Source organism: Bombyx mandarina, chromosome 05, assembly GCF_030267445.1.
Source record: "Bombyx mandarina strain Sakado chromosome 05, ASM3026744v2".
NCBI lineage: Eukaryota > Metazoa > Arthropoda > Insecta > Lepidoptera > Bombycidae > Bombyx > Bombyx mandarina.
In genome coordinates, this window is record NC_143212.1 from 4,690,691 (window position 1) to 4,717,682 (window position 26,992).

The 26,992-nt window shown below is 37.3% G+C and overlaps 1 protein-coding gene across 10 annotated transcripts in view; it reads left to right on the top strand.

The window, feature by feature from the left end:
- The first annotated feature begins 443 nt into the window (after positions 1 to 443).
- Positions 444 to 26,992, top strand: part of LOC114241131 (zwei Ig domain protein zig-8) — a 333,612-nt gene continuing 307,063 nt past the window's right edge. For 8 of the 10 annotated variants that reach the window (XM_089727554.1, XM_089727557.1, XM_089727558.1 and 5 more), the window contains exon 1: positions 483 to 810. The gene's annotated coding sequence lies outside the window, so the exon portion shown is untranslated. Of the gene's footprint in view, positions 811 to 15,353; positions 15,418 to 26,992 lie in introns of all 10 variants that reach the window. The other 2 variants (XM_089727556.1, XM_089727555.1) reach the window with 2 other exon arrangements.

The following is a 26,992-nucleotide window of genomic DNA, read 5'->3' on the forward strand; positions in this document are numbered from 1 at the left end:
TTCAGAAGTATTCTATGTTATTCACTCGCAATTCTCGCACTCTAAATTCGTTAATGTATGTAACTTTTTAGTCTCACTTTTCAAGCGTCATTTTCTATTCGTCATATTTTAAAACACAAAAATTATAAAGAAGTACTCACTTCAAAAAAAGTAAATTAGTTCGAAGAAAGGTGAGAGAAATTGGTTTTTCTTTGTTTATTTATGTGTTAATAATTTACATATAATTTTTTGTGTCCTCTAAATGTACACAGAGTATTATTATGTGTGTAAATTGCAGGGCGACAAGTAAGCTTTCAAGCTTTTCAATCAGCTAGGATTAGCTTACGGTTTGACATAATTAAGACTTACTTACCTGGGATTTTCTAATTTGAAATTTATAAATATACAGAGTTTATGGTGGAGCACTGAAAAGGGATTTCAGGCTCCGGGCGAGGGGTGAGGGGGAGTGCCGGTTCCCCTCCGGTCTCCGGCAGTGTGTGTCGGACCGGCGCGGCGTGTATGTGTCCTCACGAGCTGTCCCCACGGTACGTCAGCGAGTGCTAGTGATGTGTGCTATGTGAATTGCCATACGCTAGAACAACCTATAATCAGTGGATGTTTATAAAGGGTCTTGTTCATTGTGAACAATCATTTCAGGGCTACACCTCAGAATTTCATAAAGCTAAACTGTGCTATTTTATAATAGTTAAGTTGCCCTTTAACTATTTTCGCGCAAAACTACAATCCAAATATTTGTTTAAAAACAGTTTAAATATCTGGTTTAACTCCACGTTCGCCTTCGTTCACGTAGTCTGTATATAGTTCAATTTGGTAAGTTTTTGCTTGTTTTTACGACAAAGAATATCACCTCGAAATGTATTAAGATTCGAAGAGCGTGGCCCACGTGCCTCTAATGCGGTGAGGTCGCCGATTATCAGGCGATTTTTCGCGCAAAAAATGTCTTTTAGGATTTCCAGAACATAGCGAAATTGAAGATTATCCTCCTCCATCGAGATTTTATGTCGGTCCGAGGGAATTTCTATTAAATTAATTTGAAAACAGAAAATATTTTTCTCTCCGAAGTGATAAGTATTTTTTAAATGAATTTAAGGGCAGCTAAGTGTCTTACGAGTTTCCATGAGCCAAGCTAAAAGTACTTTACGTCTTTACATGATTCATATCACAATATAAAATTTTTCGAGTCGACTTGACAGATCTCGTCGACTCGGAGGACTGATTTGCTTGAAGCAGTTGGATGCGATTAGGTATTTATTTTCCAGAGCGAAGTGGAGCAGTATAGTAAGGAAAACTGACCCCACCACCATGTGGAATAAATAGCTAGGAAGAGAGAGAGAGTTGCATGCGATTATTTACTAGTTATATGTTTTTCATTTAAATTATTTGACTTTAAAATACTCTGGTACATCTCAGTTATAATTTAGCTTATTAATATGACATGATCGATCTTCTTATGTACTGGTTACTGTCGCATATAACTGGCGCCATTGAGTATTTACATAGAGGGTTTACGACAGCTCCGAATCGACTTGAGCACAGCCTTTGCTCACACCAAAAACCACAGAGTCAACAGACCGCCCAACGTGAGCACTCGCCAGCAGCTTCACATTGCGTACCTTGTAAATACTCTATGGCAATATATATCCGTATACATATTATTATACATATCCGAATACGTATACATATCCAAAGTATTAAATGTTACGTGGTTGCATTGACCGAATGAGCAACGAAAATGATATGTTTGTTATTTTTCTGTTCATATTTATAAAGGGGTGGTTTTAAGTAATTTAATAAGCCACATGAATGTGCCACTAGTGTCTGCCAATACATTAAATATACTTCCTAAGGCAAAAATTTTAGACCTTTGATGAGTGATTATTAAATGCGTATCTGCTTTTATGCTTACTTGTAATTGAAAATGAGCTCTTTCTATTCAAAATTAAATACCAAACTGAAGGACGGGCTAACCATCATCCCCTAATACAAAAAAATCATTGTTCACATATGACGTCATCACTTCTGATTTTTTAACGTGTAAATAAGTTATAAAATATAGAGCTTTTTCATTTTTGGTTAAATCAATTTTCTAATTTCTAAATATTCTTATTTTCTCATTTGTACGTATGAGATATGGGTAATATTTTCAATTACATTTAAAGATAAAAAATAAAATTACGGTCAGATGTCAAGAAATGGCCGACCTACTTACTATTTTAATTTAAGGTTTAATATTTTCACCGAAAATTAATTTCATAAACAATACATTAACGGTTCGCTTAATTTGCCCGACCCGCGTCATAGCCCTAAATTTAATCAGAATTTTAAAGAAATAAAATTTACGGAATTACTTTCGGACACGAAGACTATTCAAGAAATAGCACACGTTTTTAAAAATAGTATCTACATCAACAAATAAACTTAACCAATAGAGTTGAACGGTCGCGTGCTCATGAAGCCAATTAAACTAAACGTCATAACAAAAATAAAGCGGAAACGTCAATCTGTTCGGTTTCAATTAGATTTTTTAATTATTATTTCTCTATCTTAATGGAGATGTCGCTGAAAGGGATGTCAACGGAAAAATATTTTTCGGAAAAACTGATATCAATCAGTAAACGAAGACTTAATTACGTGAATGTTTATTTTGTAATGTCAAAACTTTGTTGTTTCTTTGTAAAGGTAATATTGTTCTTTTACGACAGGTCATGGTTGTTACCGAACTGAAGACAGTTGGTACCGTTTCGTCTACTTTAAATATAGATAATTTATTAAGGAATAACATAACGTTACCTGCCGACCAAACTTGTTTGATACTCTTGCAAATCGCGCACTGGGTCTATTATGTTATGAACGCTAATATTTCGCACATGCCGTCGCATCCATCTAAGATCGGTACTGCGGACCCTGTCTTAGGCTGGCATGGTTTGTAAAATCCAAAGTATAACGAAAAGTTAAAATGACCCACTGTTGACACCCGTGCGTTGCTGCGTTGCTTCTGCCGCCATCTAAGACAATTGCCGAGGAGTGATCTTTGTGACTGGTATTGAACATAGGCGATGCTTTTCAAGAAATAAATAAAAACCTTTTGCAACAATAAAGGTAAAAGATATTTAGTTAAAGAAAGCATCAAACAGAGCCGTAGTGTAGAGTAGTGTACTACGAGGCCAGATGGATTCCATGTCGATTGTGAGAGAAATAGGAGATAATTGTAAGCAATAAATCTAAGCAATAAAAAAAACTCTAAGCAATAAAAAAAAACTTAGGAAGCTAGGGCTAGGGCCATTAAATGTAGAACATAAATTGATTAGTTCACAATTTTTTGTAGTTTAGGAAATCTAACATATATTTTGTTCATGAATGACTAACGATGTGTAAATGGGATATTAAAATCATAAATTTACCTGAGCACCGGCGGTAGCGCGTGCTGTGAGTCCGTACGGGTCGATTCTGGCGTCCTGTTTGTAATTATAATAGCAATGTAATTTTGACTATTTACTTAAATATTTTTTGTACTGTTTTTATTGCGGAATAACCCGAGGAGACTATTACATGTTCACAGTCGATTCGCTCATAAAGCTCGTGTCTCTTAATGCTCAAGGTAAGATGGCCTTAATGGATCTAATTTATTGTTGGATAAGTCTATTCAGGATTTAGTTCTCTCCGGGGATCGCTAATAAGCTCTCCATTCCGGCCCTACAATAGGGCAGTAAGGTAATTTAAATTCGTGCATATACATATTTCTAACAATTTTGCGTAGGTCTTTTATTTAAGACAAAGTTGAAATTGTCAAGTCTGTTTCTCTTTCACGTTTGTGTCATAATATATGTACCATGGCCACGACTCACAGTGTCTATTAGCTTCCGGGCCTTTGTCCCAATACATTGGTGGGCCAACAACTTTTTTTGGAAACAAGTCTCTTGTCGGATCAGACGTTGAAACGGAGCTATGTGTAGTTTTATCTTGCCATGTTATTGTTTGTGTTTTGTCGTCCACTTTTTTTTTATTGCTTAGATGAGTGGACGAGCTCACAGCCCACCTAGTGTTAAGTGGTTACTGGAGCCCATAGACATCCACAACGTAAATGCGCCACCCACCTTGAGATATAAGTTCTAAGGTCTCAAGTATAGTTACAACGGCTGCCCCACCCTTCAAACCGAAACGCATTACTGCTTCGCGGCAGAAATAGGCAGGGTGGTGGTACCCACCCGCGCGGACTCTCAAGAGGTCCTACCACCAGTAAATTGTAACTAACAAACTTGTAACTAACATTAAGACAAGCCATTTCAAGAAATCGTAATTTAAAAATCTGTGCCCTTGATAGATATCCGTAAAACATTAGAACCAATAATTACAATTTGAGTTTCAAATTTGTTTTGAATAAAAAAAAGTTGAATTTATGAAAATGAATATCTAATATTGAATACTATTCGATAAAAATTTTATTTGATTTTCGGAATAAAAAAAAAACTCGCTTAAATAGCAACCCGAATTACTATAAAAATTCCAATACCATCCAATTCTAATATAAACTAATACAATACCATCAAAATTAATATAATCGTTTTTTTTAGCTTGGTATCAATCCAGCATATTAGGGCAAAGTAATGAATAAATGAATGTATTTCGTTGCAAAAAAAGGCATTTAGATAAATACAGAGAAACCTAAAACCTTTATTTGTAAACGCCTTTTACCCGTAATAACGTTTGTGCGACACACTTTATGATTTGTTTCAATTATTTCGAACACTTTCGAAAGGTCTGAGCAAAATTTGTAAAGACGATTCACAAACACTAGAAGTAGTATAATATAAAGGTTATCTTACTAACGATAAGCACTTAAAGCTGAACAGAAAGCTCGTTCGCTAAAATTGCCAATAAATTGCCTTTATGCCGAAGACGATTAGAACTTTTAGCACTGATTTAGTAATAGAGACTTGTTTTATAATTTGACAGCACCGCGAAGGCCTGTTTTACAAAGTGGACTTCTTGTTCTATTTATAATATGTACACGGGACTTATAATTATTACTGGTGGTAGGACCACTTGTGAGTCCGCGCGGGTAGGTACCACCGCCCTGCCTATTTCTGCCGCGAAGCAGTAATAAGTTTCGGTTTGAAGGGCGGGGCAGCCGTTGTAACTATACTGAAACCTTAGAGCTCATATCTCAAGGTGGGTGGCGCATATAAGTTGTAGATGTCTATGGGCTCCAGTAACCACTTAACACCAGGTGGGCTGTGAGCTCGTTCACCCAATTAAGCAATAAAAATAGGCGCTATCTTGCTACCGTGAAGAAATACGTGTTTGACAATTTAACGGTAAACGGTAGCCAGCGGCTTGGCTCTGCCCGTGCCATTGCTGAAGTCCATGAGCGACGGTAATCACTTACCGTCAGGAGGGCCACACTCTCGTCTACAAGGGTAATAACTTTTAATCTTTAAAAATAAAGCAGAGCCGTAGACATAATTAATATTACTTTTACGGCTTAATCTTCTATTTATTGTTTTCATTTCCTTATTTCCGATCATTTAAATACTTTACAGTACTTTGATACTTTGAAATAATATTACTTACAAGCTGGCTGCGGTGTTCACATCACGGTATCTGCCGGCGGTTCAGATTAACGTGAGTGGAGGGCCCAGAAACGAACACAAACAAAAACACTAGGAAGATCTAATTTTATGTAAACTGTTCAGCAAGCCCTCGACAAATATCAAACAAGTATGATTAAGTTTAAATGAAGGACGGTGTCGGGTCGCGCCCGGCACGGCCCCGCGCACCGTGCGTGCCAAACTTAGCCAAATAAAAGTTGGATTGATAGATATTTTAATGGTATACTCGTACGAAGCAATACAAATTTGCTATGTTTATGAGTACACAGGTCAGGGCTAACAAACTTTCTTAAATCTATTTTTTTTTTTAAATTATCTTAATTATAAGTACTTTTGCGATGTAATCTTACGTTTTTATTGTCAATAATATATGTATAATAATTTCGTGGTCACGGATGATTGAGGTGTACTAGTAAAAGTAGTTTTGACTGTGGCTACAATTCGCGAAAAGCAAAGAAAATACTTTATTATATTATAATTTAGTGTTACGCTGAGACACATGAGCAGGGCAAATATGGCCTTCACATGTGTTGATGAATATGTTGATATGTATCAAAAGGTAAATACACTGAGTTAAATTTCTTCTTGTACCACATATAATCTGCACATATGTATATCTATAAAACTATACATAATATTTCTCTGAAATCTATAATAGACACAATAAAATATATATGATACCTAACCATAAAATATATGATAAGATATACCTACGTTACTATATTACATATAGGTAATATGTAGCCGGCCATGGGAAAAACATGACATTTTCCAAATGTTCTTCGGCTACCTGCAATGTTTTTTAATAATTTTTTTTCTAAATACCACAAGTTCTTTTTCTTTATTCTGTACTCCAGGCATCATGTTGGGCGCTATTCATAGTAGTAGGTCGAATTGTTACCCTAGACGATTGTCTCAAAGTAATTTCTCTATCCGTCGGGAACAGCACTTTTTTTTGGATCTAAAGGGGGCGCCTTGTGTCATTCTCTGTACTTTTAACAACGTTATGAGAAATTTCATGATGACGGATTGCATACCTAGTTAAGACGTGAAAGCTAAACTAAAGGAAAATACATATATAGTGTAAATATTGTCAAAGAAACGATGTAGACATTGTGGTGGCGATAGTTACGGCAAGGAATTAGGCCTATATTACATAACGATTTTTGTATGTATAAGTTTCTTGCTAGCCTGATAGCGTGAAATAAAGTATGATAAAAAGGTGCGTGACTGGAATCGACATTGCGACACACTTTTTAAAAATATTTAAAATCTAATTATTATTTTTTCGATGCGACCCTTCTGCGTGTTATCCCCGGCGACCTTGTAAATATTGCGGAGTTTAAAAATAAGCTTTAGTTATATATTTCGTTTTGGGAATTACAAGGGCTTGAGTAGGATGTAGCGTGACTTCACAATGTAAACATTCAAGTTTCACAAAATATTACTTCTCTCTGATTTGTAAAACTAATGCCGGGTATAGTGTTAATGATTCACTGGTAAGTCCCAATTTTGCCGCAGCAACAGACAGACCAGTTTGCGTGATGGTGCTTTTAGGACCCTCAAGCACCCGTCATCGTCCTCCGTCTCGACGAGTTCGACGAGCGAATTAACCCACAGACACAGCCCACTGAGTTTCTCGCCGGATCTTCTCAGTGGGTTGCGATTTCAATCCGGTGGTAGATTCTGCGAAGCACTGCTCTTGCTAGGGCTAGTGTTAGTAAATTCTCTCAGGTTAAGCCCGTGAGCTCACCTACCTATCCGGGCGTAGCTAGAATAGCCTCTTAGGCTATCAGCGAATAGGTAGGGGAATAAGTACTTAATGAAGCATGATTGAGTGTTCACGATTGTTGCATGCTGTTTCATGCTAAAAAACAGCATTCAACACATTGAAGGACAAAACAAATGATTTGCAAACATATTTTCTCACAAAACACAGAACTCACAATCGATCGAACAACTTATTACTGGTAGGACCTCTTGTGAGTCCGCACGGGTAGGTACCACCTCCCTGCCTATTTCAGCCGTGAAGCAGTAATGCGTTTCGGTCTGAAGGGTGGGGCAGCCGTTGTAACTATACTGAGACCTTAGAACTTATATCAAGCTGGGTGGCGCATTTACGTTGTAGATGTCTATGGACTCCACCAGGTGGGCTGTGAGATCGTCCACCCATCTAAGCAATAAAAAAAATTATATATATACCTAGTCAGGTCATAAATTCTGTCACATGTTTAATGTAAAATAATTGAAACAAGTTTATTCATTATGTAACCATTCATATACCAAAATGAACTTAACAAAACATAGATTCTTATGACACTAAAGTTTATTCAAAATGACCTCCGTGATTTTGAATACAGGCCTTCAATCTGCGCGGCCAGTCGTCTATCGCAGCACGAACGAGGTCCATGTCAATATCGGCGGCTGCCTTAATCAAGGATGTCTTGAGTGACTCCAAATTGAGATGAGGCTTTCAGCACGCCTTTTCCTCCAAATGTTGCCATATCTTGTAATCTAACGGATTCAAATCTGGACTGGAGAAGGGCCAGTCTTCGTGCCGGATGAAGTCGATTTCACGCGCCGCCAGCCAGTCTTGTGTGCTCTTCGCTCTATGAGCTGGCGCCGAATCTTGTTGGAATACCCAGTGCCTGTTATTGAACATGGTATGAGAAACAGGTTCCACAAGGTTCGTCAGGACTGTATTTTGATACACAACTGCGTTCGTTTTTACACCTTTCTCACAAAAATGTACCTCTGTTAAGCCCCAATAAGAAACTCCCAACCATACCATGAGCGAGGATGGAAAATGACCTCGTTGGACACGCGGAATACGGTTGCTCGCTTCTTCACTACTGTGTGCGTACACCTTATAATTTGGTTTGTTGTAGCTCTCTTCTACGGTAAAAAAATTTTCATCCGAAAAAAGAATTTCCCGATATTTTTTTCCCGCGTACCGCTTCAACAAAGCGCGGCATCTCTTCTGTCTCAGGTCCATTAGACGAGCATTCAAACGATGTCCTGTTTTTCTTCGATATGCCAGAAGCCCTAAGTCTTCATTTAACACCCTTTTCACCGTGGTTCTGCTTAACCCTATCTGAAGGGCCAACAGTTTCTGCTTACGTTTGGGATTTCTTTGAATTCGCGCCTTCACAGCTTTTATCACTGCTGGAGTCCTAACAGACCGAGGGCGACCACTTCTTGACCTGTCATCTACACTAGAGTCTTCATTGTATCGTTTGATGGTACGATAAACGAATCTTTTGGTTATATTCAAATTTTTCAGTATGTTAAAAATTTGAATTGGCGCGTAACCGCAACGATGCAACGCAATAAATGCAACACGGTCTTCTTTAAGCGTCCACTCCATATTTATGTGTGATGATGTATACATCTTTATTTTCATGAACAATTCGAAATTCGAATTCAATAAACTTTTTTGTGGCCAGCATTCTAAAAGAAAAGTTTTTACTGTGTGACAATACTTATGACCTGACTAGTTAGTTTGCAAACATATTTTCTCACAAAAACAAAACTCACAGAATCATTCATGTAACTTCCAATTTATATTCCAATTCCAATTTATATTATATAATAGCGTATCTAACAAAAAAATAACAAAAGAGGACAAAGTACTGATTACATCCAAATTATCTTTATCAAATATTCATTGATCAGTGTAAGTAGCAATTTCTGTTCTTCATCGTATTATCATACATAATAAGTATGTATATATATAATATGTACGTCGACGGTCGTTGGAAGAAACAACACCGTGTGTTTGATTGAAGATCATTCTACTATTTGGTTAAGTGATTGTTGGTTTATTTTGTAGTATTCACTGTTTCGTAATATTAACTTGCTCGTAGTCAAAAATGTCTAGACTTTTCTTCCATACCTTCCACTGGAAAATTCTTATGTATTTCGTGATCTATTGTATGAAACAAGATTTTTCCCAATTCATATGCCCGTTTCTTACTCATTTTCAAAATATCCAACAAACACATTTTGCGACTAAAGTAAAATATTTGAATGTAGTCGAAGGTGGAGTACTCCCGTGGAGTACTGCTCCCATCTCTGGGCCGGGGCTCCCAAATACCAGCTTCTTCCATTTGACTCCATACAGAGGAGGGCCGTTCGAATCGTCGATAATCCCATTTTCTTCGGTTCCCTCTGTATTTTGTACCGAATGTTCCATGGGGAGTGCTCTGAGGAATTGTTCGAGATGATACCGGCATCTCGTTTTTACCATCGCACCGCCCGCCACCGAAGTAGAGTTCATCCATACTACCTGGAGCCACTGCGGTCATCGACAGTGCGTTTCCAGAGGTCTTTTTTGCCACGTACCATCCGGCTATGGAATGAGCTCCCCTCCACGGTGTTTCCCGAGCGCTATGACATGTCCTTCTTTAAACGAGGCTTGTGGAGAGTATTAAGCGATAGGCAGCGGCTTGGCTCTGCCCCTGGCATTGCTGAAGTCCATGGGCGACGGTAACCACTCACCATCAGGTGGGCCGTATGCTCGTCTGCCTACAAGGGCAATAAAAAAAAAAGGTTTTTTTAGATGGTTGGACGAGCTCACAGCCCACCTGGTGTTAAGTGGTTACTGGAGCTCATAGACATCTATAACGTAAATGCCGCCACCCACCTTGAGATATGAGTTCTAAGCTCTCAGTGTAGTTGAAACGGTTGCCCCACCCTTCGAACCGAAACGCATTATTTCTTCACGGCAGAAATAGGCGGGATGGTGGTACCTACCCGTGCGGACTCACAAGAGTCCACTGGTGGTAGGACCTCTTGTGACCTAGGTAGGACCACAGTGAGTGTGTGACGCTAAGAAGCTATTTTAGAAAAGGAAGCTATAGTAACGTCAACTATTAAATTTATAAAGAAATGTTGAGTCCGAGCTGCAGTAACTACCGCCCCTATAGAACAGCTCTCGAAGAGGCCTAAGGGAGCAGACACCAATACAATTTATAAACTTCATTTCCAACTCTCGGCTACCGCGCTTCCTCTAGCGACTTCCATTTAATGTCTCACGATGCGCAATTGTATTGTGAAATAAAATGATCGCATTTTGACTTACCTTATTATGTATTTATTTAAATAAAATCGCAATTATCCCCAGTATACCCCATTGTCTCATACAGACCCTCTTTTCTTAATAAGTTGATTAAATATGCAATTTATCTTAGAGAGCTGGGTATCGGGCCTACCTTTACGACTACATAACCAGGTTAAAGGTAGGCAGTGCTGCATAATTGAGCGGAGTGGATTGTGCTAGGTACATTCAATATCAAGGAGCTTTGGTATCAGACATGTGACATTGGCTCCCCGAGAGTTCCATTGCCTTAGAAAACAATAAATTAAATAGTACCTTATATTTAGAATTAATTTATTTTCAGATATCTGCGAGTTGTGTACACGATTACGTTGGGCGAAGAGACACTGAAATTTTCTTTCCATTATTAAAACAAAATTTATTTTAATGGTCCTGATTCAGCCGACAGCCTAACTTAGGATTTTTCTTGTAAATGTCTTTCTGCGCTTTTCACGAGCTTAGTCTTTCGCATAATTATTTTTATGTTATTTTTACTTAATTTTTGTATTGCGTAATAGTATAATAATATTATGTAGTATGTATAATAAGTAGGCTTCGCTCTGCCCCTGGCATTGCTGACGTCCACGGGTGACGGTAACCACATACTATCAGGTGGGCCGTACGCTCGTCTGCCTACAAGGGCAATAAAAAAAGTTACTATGTTTGTTGGGACAATATTAAATACCGGTTATTAAAGAGTTTAAGAGTTTATTTAAGAGTTACCTGACTTAGGTCAAATAGGAGGTATTTTATTTAATACGGCATATATTTTAGAAATTTAGCAATGTTTGTAATGTAACAGTGACCTTTAAAGTTATAAAGTACCCACATGTATCGAATCTGTAACCTCTTGAATGAGCGATTTCGTTCATGTCACTGAGCTAAGAGCGCAATCACGATGTATCCTGATACTAATACTATACTTCCTATGGAAAATATAATATTATCTAATAACATAAATGTACCGAGGATTAATTAAATCCCAAGAGCAATTAATTAACCGTTGCCTAAGGTTTGACGACTCAGTTTTATAAAAAAATGCGGACAAAATTAATTCTGAACGTTCTATTAAAATCGCATCATTTCTAATTGAAATTTCTATTCTATATAATGTTTAAATGATTATTTTCAGTTGAGCTAGTTACGGAATAATTGAATTGTAAAGGTAGGTACGCACGGGTAGGTCCCACGACCCTGCCTATTTGTGCCGTGAAGCAGTAATGCGTTTCGGTTTGAAGGGTGGGGCGGCCGTAGTTAAAAAGTGAGACTTTAGAACTCATGTCTCAAGGTGGGTGACGGAATTTACGTTGTAGATGTCTATAGGCTCCGGTAACCACTAAACATCAGGTTGGCGGTGAGATCGTCCACTCAAATAATAAAAAAAATATCGTAGTATGTTATATATTCATTCGTAGATATCTGCTTATTTATTTAACAATCTTTAAGTCACAGTATCTTATCTTATACCTTTAAACGAGCAATTCTTGTATATATAAGTATATATAATCTGAATCTCGGAAACGGCTCCAACGATTTTTATAAAATTTAGTATACAGGGGATTTCGGGGGCGACATCGATCTAGCTAAGATTTATTTTCAGAAAGTGTTGTTTTATTCGTGTTTTCAATAATCAACTTTATCGATAATCAACTTTATGACTCTTCCCAACTTCTATTGGCGAATAATAATACTATTTTTCATAATTGAGAGCAACTGACTGGTTTAAAGACACAATAACACTAAAGCTATTTCAGCAGATGGCGTTGTTAAGCAACCCGAAGCCAATGAATGAGTGTTGGGTTTAAGGTTAGACCAAGAAAATGAATTGTGTATTTATATTATTTGAGTCTTTTTAACTCGCGTGTTCACTTAAGAATGCCTAAACGATCTTGGAATATTTCATCATTTTATCAATATGTAATTCGTATTTAAATATAATTTTTATAAAATATAATTTTAAAATTTTTTTAATTTAAAAACAATTAAAAAAATTATAAAAACACAATTTGTCAAAAAAAACGTGCAAAGTTCGGTCTTCGTCTAGTAAATAGTTAACAAAGGTGTCACACAATCGTCTAATGGCTTTTTTTGATATTTTTTAAATTTAATTTTCTCTTTATTTATATGGTTTATTGAACAAACTCACGCGGAGCGGTATATAATATAAGCTTACGCGTTCTAGTAGTGTGAAGTGCTGATTTATTTATATTTAGGAGTAGTGTGTACCAAACACATATTATAATAACATAGCATCGATCGTGCGATTGACATTAGTAGCTAGCTACAGCTTGGCGGAAATATTTCTAGTCGTGTTATTTGCTAAACTGAGACAGATTGGTCCCCCAGCTCTATCAATTATCTCGCGCAGAAATTACAGGCGTCCGTCTGAAGGGAGGGACGCGGCTGTTGTTTCAGTACAACTGAGATTACGACCTCGTACATGTGCAGATAGTGCATTTGCTCGTCTATGCTTAAAAATGCCCACTGAGTTTCTCGCCGGATCTTCTAAGTGGGTCGCGATTCCGATCCGGCGGTAAATTCTGCAAAGCAATCGACTGGCAAATTCTCGCAGGTTGAGCCCGTGAGCGGGCGGACCTATACGTCCGCGCGTAGCCGAAATACCCCCTTAGGCTATCAGCGAATAGGTAAGGAAAAAACCTTAAAATCAGTCTAATCTCTTTGATTTTCAATTTTAAATAATTTAGGAGAAGCTGCTTGTTTCGGCGCGGTTTTACGTTAGTCTTCCGACTCTAGGACTCCGACTCTCCTTTCGAGATCTAATAGGAAGAATAGTCTGTGTTTCATTTAGATAAGCATTTAATTCGGTTTTCTTGATGTCATTCTAAGGTGTAACCTTGTTGTCAATAAGTTGCTGTAACTACCGCCATATGGCAGTGCCCTAATAACGTTTATAATACATTTGATCGTAACAAATCACTGGGATGCGCATGCTAATAATCTAGAATCACAATGATATCTTCGGTTTTGTGTATGCAAATTCAATTTTCGTATATGATGAGGTCGTGTGTCTTTTATTCAATTGAGTTACAAGTTTGAACAATTTGCGTAATTGAGACATGATTTTTTCTAGTAGCATCAACACATACGAGCACGAGCTACATGCATGCATGGTGCATGACTAATTTTAACAAATGGAATCTCTTTCTTGAATTAAGCAATACCCGACAATCACAATGGAGCGCGGCGACTTTGACTAGGCCCTAATAAAAAAGAAACACTCATATCTAATGACGCAAATCCTCTATAATGCCGCCCTTCCCCCCTCACCCCCTCCATACAGAACACGAAACACGTCCGCGTGCGTATCAGATTTATTTACGACCATTATCGACGCCGTAAGTCTTCTTCATCCGGATCCTTTAGAAAAAGTTAAATCAAAAACGTGAGACGGCGACAAACAAGGGGGAGACGCGGCGCACTGACTGCGGGGAAGTGTCCGCGATGCGATTTATCGCCTCCGCAACGAAGGGGGAGAGAGGGGAATGCGTGCCAACGCATCGCGGGTCAAAGTCGAAGGCTGTACGGAGTAGCTCTGTCGAGCTTAAGATGCCCTAAATACCCTCAAAGTAAAACTAAGGAATACACAAGAGTCAACAAGAAGTAGTTTGAATGTGTACTTTCACTCATAAAGTATTAATTAAGACTCATTAAAGTATTCCATTAGCCCGGGTTAAAACCAAAGAGTATCTTAGTAAGCCGTACAGAAACATATATTAAGAACGAAGCGTTCGTTACTGGACAATAGGAAATTATGCAAATCACCAGTAGGGGCAGTAGGTATGTAAGTAAAGAGTAAACTATTATAATTAAAACGAAACAAGATAAAAAATAATTTAATGTATAGATATAAATATATAGGATAATGAAGTTTAATCATCCTGAGTTTAAGAGAAATTAAGAAATTAATCAGAATGCTTCACCATAAGAATGAAAATGGAAAGTGTGTTTGTTTGAAAATTAATTTAATTAATTTACGTTGAGAGATGAGGTTAAAGTCTAGAACTGAAATTATGACCACGGTTAAATGTCTATCTGGTACAAAGCGTTTCATCTAAAATCAACTTAAATAATTAGGAAAATAAGAAATCATCGGAGCAGATTCTCGCTTAGACAAATTTCACAAAAACTCTAACAAAGAAAATCCCTTTTGTACGCCTCGTCCTCGTCCATTCAGCGAGATCTGATAACTTCGGTTATAAGTCATCCAGACATCCCAGAGTTCTTACCTCGTTATCAGTGGAGACCTAAATCTACGTCCTACTTAATCCTTTAGGATTTACAATTATTAAGGTTTGGCCATAAGCAATGGATAGCAATAGTTTTTAAAGTTTTGATTTATGGGGTATTTTCTTATCGTAATTGTAAACATATGCCCATGGACCATTGCATCAGCCTGGCCGTTGGCAACGGTCCCACAGCGCTCTACGAGGTATACATACATATGTTGTGCAAAGTCGAACTAATATACCTACAATATTTTTCAACCGAATGTTTCATTTTATCACCGGCTTAGGGTTGAAATAAAGTTTTTTTTTATGATGTTTCTTTGAGAGCGCGGTGTCATAATTTCATTGATAAGTGCTTTCCCTCCATAATCTTATCATTGAGGAAATCTAATTTTGCAGGTTTTTATAGCCGTTGAGAGCTTACATCTCACCTGAAGTTCACCCAGCAGATAGACGACACAGCGTGAGTGCCATTTTCGTTTTTGAGAAGTGACTTTGAAGGTTACTCCATCGTCTAATTGATTGTTTTGCTGCAGAAATATATATAACGTTGGTTTATGAGTCGCGTGCGTTGGTTATGGTTTACTGGTCACACCTTGCCACACACCAAAATGTTTTTTTTATAAAAATAAAAACTTTATTGCTATTGCTAGCTAATAACTTTATTACTTTATTGCTTATTGCTTCTTCGGTTTTTGCGAATCGGAGACATAATTAAAAATACATTTCCGTTGTGGTCATGGACGACTGTCAGTCCGTGACCACGGAAATTGTAAAGTATTCAAAATGTCGGAAATAATATAAAGACCATAAAAATGCGTGATTAAACTGTAATATTATAATTATACCTACTAGTGGTCCCGCAGTAGTCGAAATTCGACTTTAATCAATTGAATTTTTATGTTTAAACATCATTAAGGTTCTATTGTCAAATACTATTATACTTATATAGTATAATCACACATTTCGCTAAAACTACACTATACATAAATAATAATAAAGACAAACAGTATTAATCTATTCTCAATTTGACCACAGACTTTAAACACTAACAAAAGTTTGCCAATTGACAATAAACAAAGAGTATATTTATGTATATGTGTTGTGTCAAATACTTGGTAGTGTGTGTAATGTTTTCTTTATTGATTTATTTATCTTTTATGCACTATTTTAAAAAAATATTTGCATTGTGCATTCTTTCTCTATATTCTCTATAACTGTGGAAAATTTCATACTCCTCCGTCCGCGCAAGCTTCGTAAAAAGGGATACAAAGTTTTTGCTTCACGTATTAATATATAGATAATAATGTTATAATAAATACTAAACAAAATGGCGGCTAGCCGCATTAGCAATATTATCAATATTACTAAACATACTATACGCTAACCACCACATTCATATGATTTATAGAATGTATTAGGTACATTTTTTTATTTTATTTGGTATAATTAAATTCCAAAATGTTAATTAATTCAATAAAGAGTATTTTTAATAATTAATGAATTCTAGTAGAAATAATAGAACTTAACATTCACTTGATTAAAACTACTAATCAAGCTAAAACAATGGAATGCAGCAATCCAATCTCATTCACTCTCAAAACCATCAAAAACAAGTCGATACTCGGCTAAATATCAAGCATGAAAACCATATGAAACCGGTGCACAACCGGTTGCAAGGCCGGGGCGCCCGGTTGATTAAAAATATCCGGCCCGCCTCCGACCGGACCGTGTTATTTTGCATAAAAAACTCACCAATAAAATACGGCCCGTATCCCATTGAATATTCAGCTGTGGATTAAAATGATATTTAACGGATTGTCCGGAAATTAAATCGATTGCTTTCGTTGTCTAAGCGAGAGGGGTCGGGCGGGCCGGTTGTAGGTACGGTCGCTACGAAACTGTTTTGTCAACAAAAAGAGTTTCGCATTGTCTTGATTGTTTCAAATCCGTTCGAGTCTGAATTGAATTCGTTTCAGTTTTTTCTTCAGAGTTGATTGTTTGTCTATTAATTTGGTATTGTCGTGCTCGGAGCGTGACAAGGGATTATAATAACTCTTGCCGAACAATACTGCTGCTCATTGTTTTGTTATTTTTCAATTTGAGAACAGCTCGCTTTTAAAATAGTTCCAAGAAAATGTTATGATTAAATTATGTTTCTTTTGTTTAACGACTGTTGAAGGTACCTATTCAGATAAATAATATTTTAGAGTTTATGATTGAAAAAGTTTCAGGCACGGTTTAATGTTTAGCTAATTTTATTTGTTTGTTTAATGTACAACACTTCTAATATCTTAACTTAACGGTAACTTAAAAAATATGAATATTGTTGTAAAGCAAACTGAAACTACTCATCTAAGTTTGGGTGTTTCAATTACTTTAAGAACTTTAAGTTGGGCAGATTTATTCGGTTCTGACTGGTTGATACCCGTTGACTAACTATAGACAGGATCGCCCAAGCCAGGGTGCGTGGCTTCGTGGCAGTAATAAATAGAACTGACATCGGTTCCCGTGACTCCACCTTTTTTTTTATTGCTTAGATGGGTGGACGAGCTTACAGCCCTCCTGGTGTTCAGTGGTTACTGGAGCCCATAGACATCTACAACGTAAATGCGCCACCCACCTTGAGATATAAGTTCCAAGGGTCTCAGTATAGCTACAACGGCTGCCCCACCCTTCAAATCGAAACGCATTACTGCTTCACGGCAGAAAAAGGCAGGGTGGCGGGTGGTACCTATCCGCGCGGACTCACAAGCGGTCTCACCACTAGTAAAAAACCCCTTTGCTCACCAGCCACTTGTTCACTAAAAAGCCGGAACACGTCATTTTAGTTGGCTATCAACCGCAGTTAGCGGAACCTTGACACAGACCAATTACTCGTTTGCCAGTATAAGTCAAATAACACAAGCATCAACATCAAACAGACGCACGTCGGAGTCTATAGTCCTATGGGATTGTAAACAGTTTGATGGGTGGGCGAAAGGTTTTATCCAGCGGTGTAGATAAACAGCGATATCCGACGCCTTTGTGTTGAACCGATATTGGGTGCGTGAACTTAGGTCAATACTCAGCTGGGAGGCTGCCCGCTGGGGCTACACAGTTCGCGACTTTTCATTTACACGCTATTGTTTGTAGCAGTTGAACTAAGGTATTTTAAGGTAAGTTCAAAGTGAGAATAAAATCAAACTCTAATTGAGAGAGGGTGCGAAGCTCGGTTTTAATTCGGTGGACATTTTGTGTTATTTGTAGGCTTTAGAACTAAGGTAACGAGGAAAATTTGCGTTTTTCCTTAATTTGTTCACAATTATTTTTAAATGAAATTAATTCCGCCCTTTATTTTATATCTAAGAGCGAGCAAGTTGAAACCGAAGAAATAAAGTTGAAACAGGATGGCGTTTAAAATGAACACAACAGAAAGTCAATTAAATTGTTAAAAACCCATTAACGCAAGTGAATAATTTAAAGGTTCCGAACGAAATACAAAATGACTGGTCTCGGGAAAAATCGACGTAAGAATATCGAAGCACTTTTGTCATATTTTAGATTTTCGCCAGAAATATGAATTGAAATTATTTTTTGTTTTTGTTTTACATCAACAAAAGCCTTAGCCTTAGCTTCGGGAACAATAGTGGGTGTCGGAAGAAAATGAATTGTTTCTTCTTCTTCTATTTCTCCACGTTATCTCACTAGGTGAAAATTAATTGTTTCACATGAATAAATACACCTACTAACACAATAAAGAAAAATTTAAAGCATTTTTTCTTTAATATAATTTATTTCTATCCATTAAATGTGCACCGATATATATCAGTATTTCTACCAGTGCTGTCTTAATTATTCAATGCCCTTCTTGAAGAAGTCAGGTGTGCAAACACAAATGAACTACGAACTCTTCAAAGGCATTTGGGATTGTATTGCCTTTTGGGATTGAATTTGGTACCTCCCGAGAAGTTGTCCAAAGTTTAGTAGAAGTGACAGTCCGCCGGTTCAAGGTCTAGGTTGAGTCCCCTATGAGTTCGAGCTTTGTCCACTGAGTTAAAAAAAAATATTTTAATAATTAGTTTTCTTACACCAAATCTGACACACGTGTTCACCGTTCGACGGGCAGTGAGTAGCTAACGGAGTAGGCACTAAGTTCCATGTGCGGTGCTGCTCAACCACGGGGTGAAAGTCTTAACCACAATGGAATTTCAGCTTCCTTTTGGGAATAGAAACGCATGCTTGATTTGCAGCCGAATTATAAACTGGTTTACGGCCTCAGTGTCTTCTTATCTTATGGACATTGTCATTTTCATGTACGAAACTGAACTTTACCAAATTATTTGATACATCTGTGAACACAATGAAATACGGCAAAAGTCCCCGATCTATGAAACAACTCACATAAGTAGGACCGCAGGTTTCCTAGCCCGTAGTTGTCCACGTGGCACTAATGCACACAAACGTCCAACACATAGCCTAGCCTGTATGTACGAGTAATACTCTCAACACAACACAATACGTCCACTTAATAATGAAGTCCTTGTATTATCCTGTTCAAAAGTAGCGCTAAACAATTCTAAATAACATTGGACAAATCTTAAATAAGATTGTTAGATTTTCCGCAGGTTATTTGCACTCAGTGAGGAGTGTGCTCACGGATGTTCACAGTTATTGCATGGGCTAGAATTGCGTTCAAATTACCTAAAAGCAACGTCCTGCCTATTGTCTATTTGAAAGGGCTTTATTGTGTGAATGATCTCACGTGCCATTTGGTGTTAAGTGGAAACAGGAGTCGATAGACAGCACAAGTTAACTTTGCAACCCATCTTTAGATATATGTATTGTATAATGGCTATCTCACCCTTCTAACTGGAAAGTATGCAAGCAAGCGGTAGATAATGCGGGATGGTGCTAGTAATCCGACTCACATTACGACTTATCAGTAGTATACGTGGATTGGCGATCGCAGTACGCTGCCATCCATTCCCCAGTAAATCTTTTAGTTGCCTTGTACGAAGCCCATGGGACGAGATAGGGTGGTGTCAGGCCGACAACGCACTGGGGGACAGAGTAGCAGACTTGTTACTCAGATGCAATTATATCCGTAATTGTCCTTTCGAAATTTGCTCGACTCTTCTCAACCAAGCTTAATATTCACGCCACAAAATCCTCTACTTGATGATATTGAACATGACGTCTTTCTTTTACTTTTTGTTTTCTGAATTATTAATATAAGAATTATATTTAATAATTTCATCTATTAAATTATGGCTATATTATACCTGACGGTTGTCTGGAAGATATTACTCTTGGCGATAAGACCACCAATTTACTATTTTTGTATTTAATTTATCGCATGGTTTATTTATTTTATTGGTGTACAATAAAGAATACTCTCTCTCTAAATTAGTATAATTTATATACATGACTCATCAAAATGGGCTCATGATAAGATTCCGGGATCCCTCCAGGTGAACACCAACTCAACTCTCGCTGGAGTCGAGGTCGAGGAATTTTTAAGTAGATAACAAAACTTTATATTAGGATAAAAAAAATTAACCTATTTTGTTTGTATACTATAAGTAAAAGTCCAAAAATAATGGAATAGCCTCATTATAAAGTAAATATGAAACGCCAATCACTTAACCGGAGCCTCCAAATGTGATAGAAACCGTTATTACCACACGTTTCATTTTTAATAATTATTCTGGTGACCATAATTGTGTGGCGAAACTACATAATTAAATCTACTGGTAATTAATGAAATTTGTTTTGTTTTTTATTAACTTTCTATGAATTAATTTTGTCGGTTAGCCGCGATGCTTGCACGCGTAAAGAGAATTTGCTTACACTAATTGGAGTTATTAATTAATCAAATTTTATGATGGTTTAAGGATAATTTCTAACGGTTTTGCTAATTCTAATGGTGGAGAGGTGGTTCTACACGATACACCAAACAGATTGCAGTTTCTAATTACACATCGCATTAAAATATATGGTATAGGTGCTATTTACAGGTGGTAGGTTGTCTTGTAAACTTCAAGGTAGTAGATACCACCGCCCTGTATATTTGTGTCGGAAAGCAGTAATGCGTTTCAGGTTGAAGAATAGGGCAGCCGTTGTTCTGTAAAAACTGAGACTTTGACTAATGTCTCAAGGTGGGTGGCAGCATTTACATTGTTGATGTCTATGGGCTCCGGTAACCACTTAACACCAGATAGGCCATGAGGTCGTCCATACAAATAAGCAATAAAAAATAGTATTGTGTAATTATACTTATGTGTATTATGATATATTTCGGCATAGTGAATCTATTTGGACCGTTTATATAGTTACAAAAGTAATCTGTTTGTCTCTTACTCATTCAAATCTCTATTGTGCACTTAACAAAATCTTATGTAAGGTTGTTTTAAATATTTAAAATTCATTACCAAATTATAATTCCAAAAACCAACATGAGTAAATACATTCCAACTTAGAAATGAATGTTATCGATTATGAAAACTTAGTTGTTATAATAACTAACTAAGTTGTAGCTATAAAGCAATTATTTGCGAGTGCTTAACTCGAGGTCCGTTGGAAAGCTCCCCGAAAGTTCAACTAACAATGTTATTTTACGTTCAATTATTATGAAATGAAAGCTATTTAAAATATTTTATTGTATTTTTGAGTGGATAATTTAAAAATATAATTTTGAAATATAACCATTCATAGTTGATTGAATATGAATAAGTTGATTATCCATCGAAGCGTGGAAAGTGGACCTTTTAGTGTGGATTTAATGAACCTCAAAAGCTTTGACTGTAATTTCGGATTACTTGTTAACAATTTTTCTCATAGTTCAGCGGTATCACTTACTCACTTGCCACTTGTGCAATAGATGTTTCGATTTTTTTATACGATTTGTATAGACGCATGAACGAGATCACGGCCTACCTGGTCCTAAGGGACTGCAGGATTAAACCTTTCCATAGACATCACGATATAAATGTTTCATCAACCTTGTTTACTAACAAAGTAGAGATCTCAGTAGAGATTGTGAGTCTCTATTGAGTCTCTACTGAGACTCACAATCTCAATCGTATAGTACACTGGTCTTTACTAGTGGTAGGACCTCTTGGGAGTCCGCACGGGTAGATACCACCACCCCGCCTATTTCCGCCGTGAAGCAGTATGCGTTTCGGTTCGAAGGGTGGGGTAGCCGTTGTAACTATACTGAGACCTTAGAACGTATATCTCGAGGTGGGTGGCGCATTTACGTTGTAGATGTCTATGGGCTCCAGTAACCACTTAACACCGGATGGGTTGTGAGCTCATCCATCCATCTAAGCAATAAAAAAAAACAAAAAAAACGGACGATTAAAATCGTACCTTCAGTTGCAGACATCCAGCGTACAGGCAGGCTTTGTGAAAGGTCGAGGCACAAGAGAACAGATTTTGAATGTGAGGCAAATAATTGAAAAGAGCCGAGAGTTCAATTCTCCGATACTTGTGTGCTTCATCGATTACTCGAAGGCGTTAGATTGCGTTAGATGGGATTGCTTGTGGGCTATATTGAGTGAGATGGGTGTGCCGCAACACCTCGTTTGGTTGATTATTAATCTGTATCAAGGTGAGGAGTTCATGGTCAGGGTAAATGATGTAATCTTAGGTCCTTTCAAACCTGAAAAAGGGGTAAGACAGGGATGCATTCTCACTCCCATTTTGTTTAATATATATGGTGAACACATAATGAGGAAAGCCTTACAAGAATGGGAGGGTAGCATCTCTATAGGCGGAGTAAAGATCAGTAACCTGAGATATGCGGGCGACATCACAATCTTTGCATTTTCGGAGAGGGAGCTCGTCGATCTGTTTAGTAGAGTGGAGCATGAGAGCGGATTAGTGGGACTCACTGTCAATAGGTCCAAAACGAAAGTCATGCTTATTGAAAGGGCCCGTCAACTCATTAGGATGGGCGAACTCTCGAAGGTAGAATTTGTTGGTGAGTTTATTTATCTCGGATCTTTACTAACTGACCAGTGAGGAAGCGAACGGGAGATCAAGAGAAATACTCAAATGGCCAAAGCTGTGATCAACAATCTTACGCGTTTTTGGCAAAAAAGTCTCCAATGCTACCAAGATGAGACTAGTCCGGATGTTGGTTTTCTCGATTTTTCTCTATGGTGCAGAGTTGTTGACGATTCGAAAAACAGAGCGGAAAAAATAGAAGAGTTCGAGGTGTGGTGTTGGCAAAGAATGCTCCGCATACTGTGAACCGCCAAGAGAACAAACAAATCTGTCCTCGAGCAACTTCACGTAGAAACGAGACTGCCTACGATTTGCTACCAAAAGGTTCTTGGTTACTTTGGTCACATTGCTCGGCGGCCACCAGAAAACCTTAAAAAATTGGCTGTAGTGGGAAAGGTAGAAGGGCAAAGCCCCGCTGGTCGGCCGCCAAACTGTTGGTCAGATCAAGTAACCGCGCTCACCGGACTCTCTGTTGCGGCCGCCCTGGGAGAAGCCGAAAAACGAAGGAAATTGAAGCTGATTGTACAAAGAGCCACGAAAGCTTTTCAGGGACACGACTCTCAGCAATGAAGTATGCAAATAAGAAGAAGATGTAGATATAACATTTTTGTATGTTTTAAATCACAAGGGCATCATAATGCTCAGCAGTGAGCGATCGATTGAAGGAAGAAAGAAGAAATTACATGCCATAAAATATGAAGTTTCAATGAGAAATATCTGAACATATACGAGTATGAGGAGCCTTGTTCAGTTTTTATTTTCCGTTTGATTGGTCTCTCGTTTCGCTTTGTGCTATCGGAGTGTTGGTCTCGAAGGCTAAGGAATTTCAATATTCTTTAGCCTCACCCTGCGAAGGGCGCAATAGATAGATTTATCTTTGGTTCTTACGATGTTTGTTTGAAATATGTTTAGTTTTTTTATGGTTATTTCCATAGCCACTATGTCACTTTGTCATTTCCGTGCCAAATTACTAAGTCAGGGTTTTAAGTTATTTTATTCTGCTATGCCGTACGATTCATATTTATACTAATTTTATCATAGTTTTTTCTATATAAATAAAATTGACTTTACGACTTGGATTCATAAATTTAATATTTTCAAATCCAAAAAAAGAACATAGTAGTAGAGAGAGATATTAATTTAGCGAGAGATGATATCACGAAAGAAAGACGCGCTGTGTCAACGCCAATTCGAAAAGCAGTAAAGAACTTCGCAGTTTGGATAAATAAATATTAATAATAAACACTAGACCATATTAATTAAAGTTAACTTAGTCGATTAGACACTAACTTGAAAACGTTTCCTTGGCAGTTTAATTAGTCCCTAATTACGTTTACTTGAAGCGATTTTACTTCTTCTCAGTATATACTAAGGGTTCCGTACATCGAACGAATAGTGGCGTTCTGGTAATGTAGTTCACGTACTTTGTGTGACAGCCCACTGGACAATTACTTTAAATTTGTTAAGTACGTTTTAAGTACATACATCATTATTTCATTACAGGCATGTGTTTTTTTTTCTACCTATGCTGATAGCCTTGGGAAGCTATTTTAGCTTCTCCTTGACGTGTAGGTGAGCTCACAGGGTTGAAACTGGGAGTGTTGCTAACACTGGCCCTAGCAAGAGCAGTGCTTCGCAGAATCTACCACCGGATCGGAAACGCGACCCACTGAAAAGATCCGGCGAGAAACGCAGTGGGCTAGACATGTGCACGAAGAACCTAAATATATGAATTCCGATTCTAGGGACCAGTAACCAAATCACATAGAACATATTGATTTGCTTCATGTAACATTCCAAATCGAAGGACTCGTTATGAGAAATATTAACAAAACTTTTTCTTTCAAAGACTTAGTTTAAATATTAAGGAAAAATAAAGATTGGGTATTTTCTTTCTTCCATGTCCGAAGACACTGGGCTGGATATGTAAAAAATATAGGGATATTTAGTGTACTATAGTTTGGTTTAAGTTGGGCCATTTTTTTTTATTTGGGTGAATTCCAACTATCTAAAGGCACTGTCTTTTGTTTACATGCTCGAAAATCGAATAATATATCATGATGTTTTTAGGAATTGCTACAAGAATAATGCCTAATTGTGTCCTTTATTAACACGAGTGAAGTTCAAATCATTTGAAGTTCGATTTTATATTAACAATAAACTGGACTAATGACAGTATCAAGAACTTAAGAAAAGACTAGAAAATGTTGTTCATTAATCGTTCAATATTCTCAGATCTAGTTATCGAGCGATACAATATTAGGGGTGGACCTATCTCACGAGATTTCTTTATGTACTTTATGTACCTGTATTTTTTTAATGTTATGTATGTTTATAATCAACTTGTCATTACATTGATTGGGATAACGGATTGGATAAACCTTTCAAACATATGGCAAGTATGTAGTAATCAGTGAACCGTATCCAATCTAGCTAAGGCAGTATGCATTGTAAATGGCATTAATACGAATAGTACATACAAAAAATGTGTGCTAAGATTCATTTTTTATCTTTTTTATATTTTTTTAGAACAAATAATTGATTAATTGATAATAAAAATAATTAAACAAAAATATATTTTATCTTAATTTATCAAGTGAGCTTTAATCAAGGGAAAGGATAGGAAGTTTTTAATAAAAAACAGCTCATTTTTACAATCTGTTATCTGTTGGCTCAGTAACCGCTTAAATCAAGAGGAATTGAGCACTTTTGCCCACTAAGCAAGACTTAAAAATATCTAGTCCAACAACCAAGTGGCAACCCTGTCTGTAATATATTGCAGGAGCCCTCTTGTCTTTGTTCCCGCCTCGCTCCAATGAATACTATATGAGCACCGCGTATCCTTCCCTGCCTAGAAAGCATCAAATCTAAAGGTGTTTAGTTTTTTTCACGATAAACAGAGCGGATACTTGAGATCAGTCACGGAAGACCTTTGTGAGTGAGAAATAATATAGTACAGAGACGTTTAGGCTCAGATTTTTGTATTAATGATTCCGGTAGTGCAAATCATTTATCCATGATTTGAAGCCACATCATTTAAAATCATAACAGGCGCACACTGGTATGTTCCCCCATCCTCCTTATCCGGCCGCGAAGTGGTCAAGAGTTTCAGTTTATCGAGCAACTATTATTAGAATACAATTGAAACTTCGATCTTATGTGTGTGGGATAATAGACTTTATGTACGCAGAAATATGGTTTACAGAGAATCTGCAAAGATAACACCTTAGCCTCGAATCTGAGTTTGAAAGAGACGAGCGCGATGTGTTGGGAGGCTTGTACTTCACAGCATTGACAATGTCAAATACATGGACCCTCCATCCGTGATAAAATATGTACGTATTTGGAATCATCCAGTTTATGTTGATTGAGCATGCAATTCCGTTATGTTTGCGACAATAAAATAAATTCAAACAATGAAAAGTTAAAATTAACTGGAACAACAATTAAACTTTAAAATAGCTTGATAAGTGTAGTAAAATAATTTGTAACGAATCCTTGTAGCACTGACAACTATGTTACAACCGGCTACAATGAATTTTCCAGATTACTGCGAACTGACTGCACCGTAACCTTAAAACTTCATTCAAGATATTTTTTATGAATATGACAGAGCTATGATGACATCCAAGATACGACTTATTACAAAAAAAAATGTGAGCCGTCACGGGACGCCTGGCAGATGTGAAACATCGACATTATTTTGTAAAAGTAATATGTAGAAAAGAACAGATTGTGATAGGAACTAAATATGTCATAATGATAAAATAAAATATTACGAAAAAATAATTTGTTTTCAAGTAAAACACAGGTTATGTCTACTGTAGTAAACAACACTGTATACACTACGGAGTATACACTGTAGGTATCCGAGATCAGTGTAGCGAGAGAGATGGCTTAACGCCGGATCGAGTGGGAGAAAATCGCACAGTCGCGCATGGCGACGCGTCGCCACCGCATGCGTCGCCACCGCATGCGTCGCCACGCCGGAAATCAGTTTTACGTGCGGCTATAGAAGTTTCACATCAAAATCTGTTGAATTCATC